We start from the raw sequence: 6,000 nt of genomic DNA, 5'->3' as shown, positions 1-6,000 counted from the left end.
ATTTCAGAGAAACGCAGGTTGCCAGATTGCGGTTGTTTGCTCTCTCGAGCGGCCTCGAGAAACATCATCATCGACCGGCGACAGAGCTTATCCAGCCACGGCCCAGTAGAAGGCCTATTTGTTCGCATTGGTCCAAAGCTTGTGTCGGCCCAAAGATACGCAGGACCGCGCACCACCTAAATCGCGCTGGCGTGGCCCAGATGGTCCGTTAGGCCTACCCAAGATCGCTCGCTCTTACTGTAGCAACTCTGCAGCTGCGCTTTGGATTATACTTTTATACTGTTTCTTTAAAAGCGATTACTAATACTGTTACAAGCTCTGAATCGAGGATCTCGGTGTCCGGCGTGGATTCTCTAACTTAATTTGCTGAAGCAAAATCACAGGTGACTTTTTCGGATGCTATTCATTCTCCATCCAACGACTGCTGCTAAATCTCTCACACTTTTTCATGCACAACGTTGCGATGATAGTTTAGCCCAAATAAGAGCCCAGCTTGGGAGGGGAACTTTTTATATATATAAAACTTGGGAGGGAACAAGCTCAACTCAGTAGAGAAGACTATAAACAGGAATAAGTTGAGAAACATATATTAGTGCAGAATTAAACAGTCATTTCACTTTAACATTTTAAACAGTTTCATGCTCCAAAATAAGAAAATAATTTCTCCTTGGACTTAGATCGTGCAAGGAATTTTGTTTTTCTGCTATTTACAATTTCATACTCTTATTACTGCAGAACGGGAATGAGAAGAAATCGTAACTTTTTTCATTATACAAAAAAAAGAGTTTCAGAAGTCAATTTTCTTTTCAACATCTTTCGTTTTTCAAAATCTTATTTTTGCTCTTCCACCCATGCAATAGAGCAAATGAAAAAAGGGTTATTTTCCCCTTAAATGATAAGCTTTGACATATAGGAATAATAATGTAATAATGGTGAATTCAGCTATTTTTTTGCCGGCTGGGTCTTATATGGCCCGGGAACTGAAGCTGGACCAATTAGTTTTGTATTGAATAAGCAAAATTGAGGCAGCCGTTGGATGGAGAATGGGTGGCATCCAAAAAAGGGAAAGTTGATTTTGCTTCAGGCGCTTCAGTATAGATGTCCAACGGGCAAGCCCAGCCCGGCACGATGTCGGGCTGGCACGGCTCGGATGTGGTCGGGCCGCCATGGGCTGTCGGACCTCACGGGCTGTGTCGCTGTGTGCTTCGTGCCTGGCCTTCGTGCCGTGCCGGTCCGTAAAGCACGGTAGGCCAGCCCACAGCCCATCTAGAGTTGGAGGCGAGCGGCGCGTGAGGCCTGACACCGCGCGCTCCCAGCATCCGCCGCTTAGAAGCTGGTGCCCAAGTCCCTGCTGGCGCCGTTGTTCCGCAGCTTGCCGTCGTCCAAGCTTGCGAGCCTCGTACACCCGTGCAGGATCCTCTCGCCAGGGCGCGTGTCGCCGATAGACTCTGAGGGCTCGCTGGTCGTGGCTCCCGCGGGGCCGAGGAGGAGGCACTCCCGAGGGTCCAGGCAGCGGCGGCGGCGGCGACTAGCGCCGTTCATGGCAGTGCGGGAGGATGAGGAGGAGGGAGGGGGCACCGCGCGTGCCGGGTGGGCTGGATCTCAGGCCGAGGGACGAGAGGACGCGGTGCCGGGGCGAGGTAGGCCGGTAGGGTGGGGGATTTTAGGGTTAGGGTTGGGAGACGGGGGGAGATGGAGGGGGGATCTATTCCCCGCATATGCGAGGAGTGCGCATCGCATCGCAGAAGCGGAGTCGGCCGCCACCCCGCCCTTGCTCCCCCACCTCCCGGGCTCCGGCGCCGCCCCCGCCACCCTCCACCGCCGCCAACGCCAACCGAGCTCGTCGTCGCGCCGTCCAGCCGCCGCCGCGCCGCCTCTTCTCGCCCCCGCCGCCGGCACCGCCCACCGGGGGCCGCGCCCTCCGCCGGCCGAACCGCCTCCGCCGCCTCCCCCAGCAACCCGGATCCATAAGCTCCGCCTCCTCCCGCCACCACCCCGGCCGCCGGCGACCTCGCCGGCGGTCGCTCCGCCCACCTACCACCCATTTCCGCCCCTCCCCCCTTGCTCGTTGGGGCAGCGCCCCCTCCCCTGTCGCGAGGTAGAAGATGAACAGGGGAGGGGGAGCGCTTCTGCGATGCGGCGTCCGAATTTCGCGCGCGCGATGAATAGATTTCGCCGATGGAGGCGGGTTCGGCATTTTATATGGGGGAGTTTCGTGGGCTAGGCCCATGGCGGGGGAGAGCCGTTGGGGCATTGGGCTGCTACCGGGCCGGCCGTTGAGACCGGGCCTGGGTGCGGCCCAGGCACGGCCTGCACCCTTGGGCCGTGTCAGCCCTTGCCTGTAGGTCACCAGGCTGGGCCATGCTTGGGCCGGACAAAAAACAGGTCTTGGGCTGGGCTAACGGGCTCGGGCTGCATGGCCACTGCATGACCATACATAGGCTTCAGCAAGATTGAGAAGCCGCGAAGCGCCTCTGGGTCTAGTCCGGCGACCTCGCCGACGCCACGTCCCTTCGCCGCCCCGCCCAGCCCAGCTGCCTTCCCCTGTTACTGTGACGACACCTCCTCCATGATTGCAACCGCAGCTAAGGCCTAAAGGCTACAGCAGTCCGCCCCACCCCCACCGTCCTCCTCCGCCGATCCAACGCCGTGCCTCCCCAACGTCTCCTCCAGTCCTCCTACATCACCCTCGTGGCCTCGTCGGTCCTCGCCTACTGTGCGTGGCTAGGTAGGACCGTAGGAGGGTCCCCTGATCGAGTAATGGTGTTCTCTGCTTGTGTACTGGCGCCCTGCAACTGCAACTAATTCGATCTTCTCAGGGAAGTGTTTGTAAATTTAATTTGCTGCATTCTTCACAGCGAATTCGTGTGGGTTAACTTGGAGCGGCAATATGAGTGCAAGTTTCTGGCATGATGCATCTCAAGTGATAGGGCATTAATATCTACTAGTGCTGCACCTCTTTGACGAGACGTTTTCAATGTTGCGGATTGATGGCCTCAAATTCCATAGCTTAGGTATGATATGGTCGTGGACTGCCACTTGCAAATCTCCCTTATCCAAATCTCACTTAATAGTATTTTAGCGTTGTGGTTCCTATCTTTGGTTATTATCAGGACACGATCACACGATTATTGCGGCATTGTTGGTTATGACACTTGAATGGCAAAGCTACACATAATCCAGTTCAGTCACTCTGAAAATAAAAGGAACTCATTCCCTTGGCGCATCATCTCCTTCAGCGAGCAATCTGGTTACAAGTTCAGGTAAAACTGTAACAACAAGAATGTACAATTTTGATACTCAATTCATGCTAAATTGACAAGCCACTACCGGATTCACTGGCTTTGCCGAGTGCCGGTTACACTCGGCAAAGGCCAGTTTGCACTCGGCAAACGCTTTGCCGAGTGTAACACTCGGCAAACGCCACTCGGCAAAGCCTCTCACGGCAAAGGGGTCTTTGCCGAGTGTCGGATTTCGGGCACACGACAAAGACTTTGCCGAGAGCCTTGGCCCTCGGCATAGGAGCCACGTGGCGCGACCCTGGACGGGCTATTTGTCGAGTGCCTAACGGCAGGCACTCATCAAAGTACTAACTTTGCCGAGTGTCGGCACCTGGCACTCGGCAAAGCGGCCGCCCAGGGTCCCGCCACGTGGGCCGAGTGCTGGGTCCTGGCACTCGGCAAACTTTCAAATCTTTGCCGAGTGCCAGGACTTTAGCACTCGGCAAAGTGGCTGTTCTGCTGACATGTGAAGGCCACTTTGTCGAGTATTTTTGCATAAGCACTCGGCAAAGTTGCCAAATTTTTTTATTTATTTTTTCTCTATTTTTCGATATAAATACAACAAAAATATATATAAATGCAGGGACATTACAAGCAGTTATAACAACAAATATATAATTGACAAATACGAGAATAACATCGATACAAATAACGAGTCCATCACATATATCACAAGTCCGATAGACAATACATCACATAGAACGAGTCTATCACATATATATAGTCCAATACATAAAATATGTCAACAAGATAATGTCACAAGCTAAGATAATGTCACAAGATAATATCACAAGCCTTGACGTTGTCCTTCGTCTTATCAGGGATGTCCATGACAGTTCCAAAAAGAGGCTCGCCCCAATTCTTTTCAGTGTGCATGGCATCAATATTGTGTGGAAGGAGGAGATCATTAATATAGGGAAGCCTCCACAAGCCAGAGATCTGAGTCCAAGAATGTTCTTCGCCATATCCCACAAAACCACATGCATCAATGACCTGGAGAGCATCTATCTGAGCATGAAGCACGGCACCCGTCAGCATCTGCGGTGCAGATTGTGTAACTACGACACCTTTCGTGAAGTTCTTAATGTCTCTTCTAAATGGATGGTCAGCAGGAAGGAATTGTCGATGTTTGTCAAACGATGAATACTTGCCCCCCTTTCTCAACCAAATGAACTGCAGAGTTGCCTTGCATGTTGGGCATGTGAACTTTCCATGAGTACACCATCCGCAGAAAATGCCATACGCTGGGAGGTCATGCAGGAAGTAGTGGTACCACACATACATTCTGAAGTTTGTCTTTGTCGCTCGGTCGTACGTCCACACCCCCTCCTCCCATGCTTTAATCAACTCATCGATTAGAGGCTCCATGTAAACACTCATTTTATTTCCTGGGTGCTCAAGAATAATCAACGACACAAATATGGTTTGTCGTTGAAAGAGAACGCCGGGGGGGGGGGGGAGATTCAAGGGAATAACGAAGACGGGCCAACATGAGTACGATGCGGCCATCATACCATAAGGATTGAACCCATCGGTTGCCAGCGCAATACGTACATTACGAGCTTCTTTAGCTTTCTCATGATGAATCTCATCAAAATGAGTCCATGACTCACCGTCGGAGGGATGCACCATCTTATCTGGGTTGTATCGAACACCTTTTTTTGTGCCATGTCATTTGTTTCGCGGTTTCCTCGGTCATATAGTCTTTGGATCCTCTGAATGAAGGGAAGGTAACTGTAGCGAAAATGGCCTCTCATGCCATATTTCAATATAATGTTGTAAGGATCACCGGGGTGTCCGACCCTAGAGGGGGAGGGGGTGAATAGGGTCGCTAATCGCTTTTTAACCTAAGGCTCAAACTACTTGCATAAGATAAACCTAACACGTCCTATACAAGCTAGTTATGACTAAGGTTTATCTTTGCTACTCTCTACTTACCCCAAAATACTTGCAACCTATAGCCAATCCTAAATAAACTAACTAGGAAAGTAAAGGCACGCAAGATAAAGTAAATGCGGAAACGTAATATGGTAAGTAAAGAGGTAAGTGCAAGAGGGATGCAAACTCCCGAGTAGACACGGTCATGTAACGTGGTTCGGCACAAACGCCTACGTCCACGGGACACTTAGGCTCTTCCGATCACCGTCTTGCACTACGCCACCAAGGCGATGCCGGCAAGCAAAGGCAAGTGCCCACAAGACACCGAGTCTCGTGCACCGCCACCGTCTCTCTCGGTCACCCAGCCGAAATCCACTACGGAGCTTCTCCACCAAGGAGGGGGTCTCCTCTTCCCCCGCACAAAGTGTCGTTGCCACTCCACACCAAGTCGGAGGGTCACACAACGGATCACAAGGATTGCTTGCCGTAGCAAGACTTCTCTCAAGGGAGCTCTCGCAAGAACTAATCCCTATTACAAGCACTAAGCACTCTCACAAGTGTGCTTAAGTCTATATGATGTACAATAAAGCTCTAAGGTGGTTGGAGATGATCTTTGTCTCTTGTATACTTCCTTGGTCTCTAGCACTCTCAAATGAGCCGTGGGGTGGTATATATATAGACCACACACCCCAAACTAGCCGTTGGAAAAAGGCTGACAAAAAGCGCTATCACCGGTTAAACCGATGCTCCCGTTTTTGTCATCACCGGTTTAACCGGTGAGTGCATTTTCCAACTAGCCGTTATACTTCAACGGCTACCTCAATCGACCGACGTAATCAAC

Source organism: Panicum virgatum, chromosome 7N (assembly GCF_016808335.1).
Source record: "Panicum virgatum strain AP13 chromosome 7N, P.virgatum_v5, whole genome shotgun sequence".
Taxonomy (NCBI): domain Eukaryota; kingdom Viridiplantae; phylum Streptophyta; class Magnoliopsida; order Poales; family Poaceae; genus Panicum; species Panicum virgatum.
Note: the sequence above shows the minus strand (reverse complement) of the source record.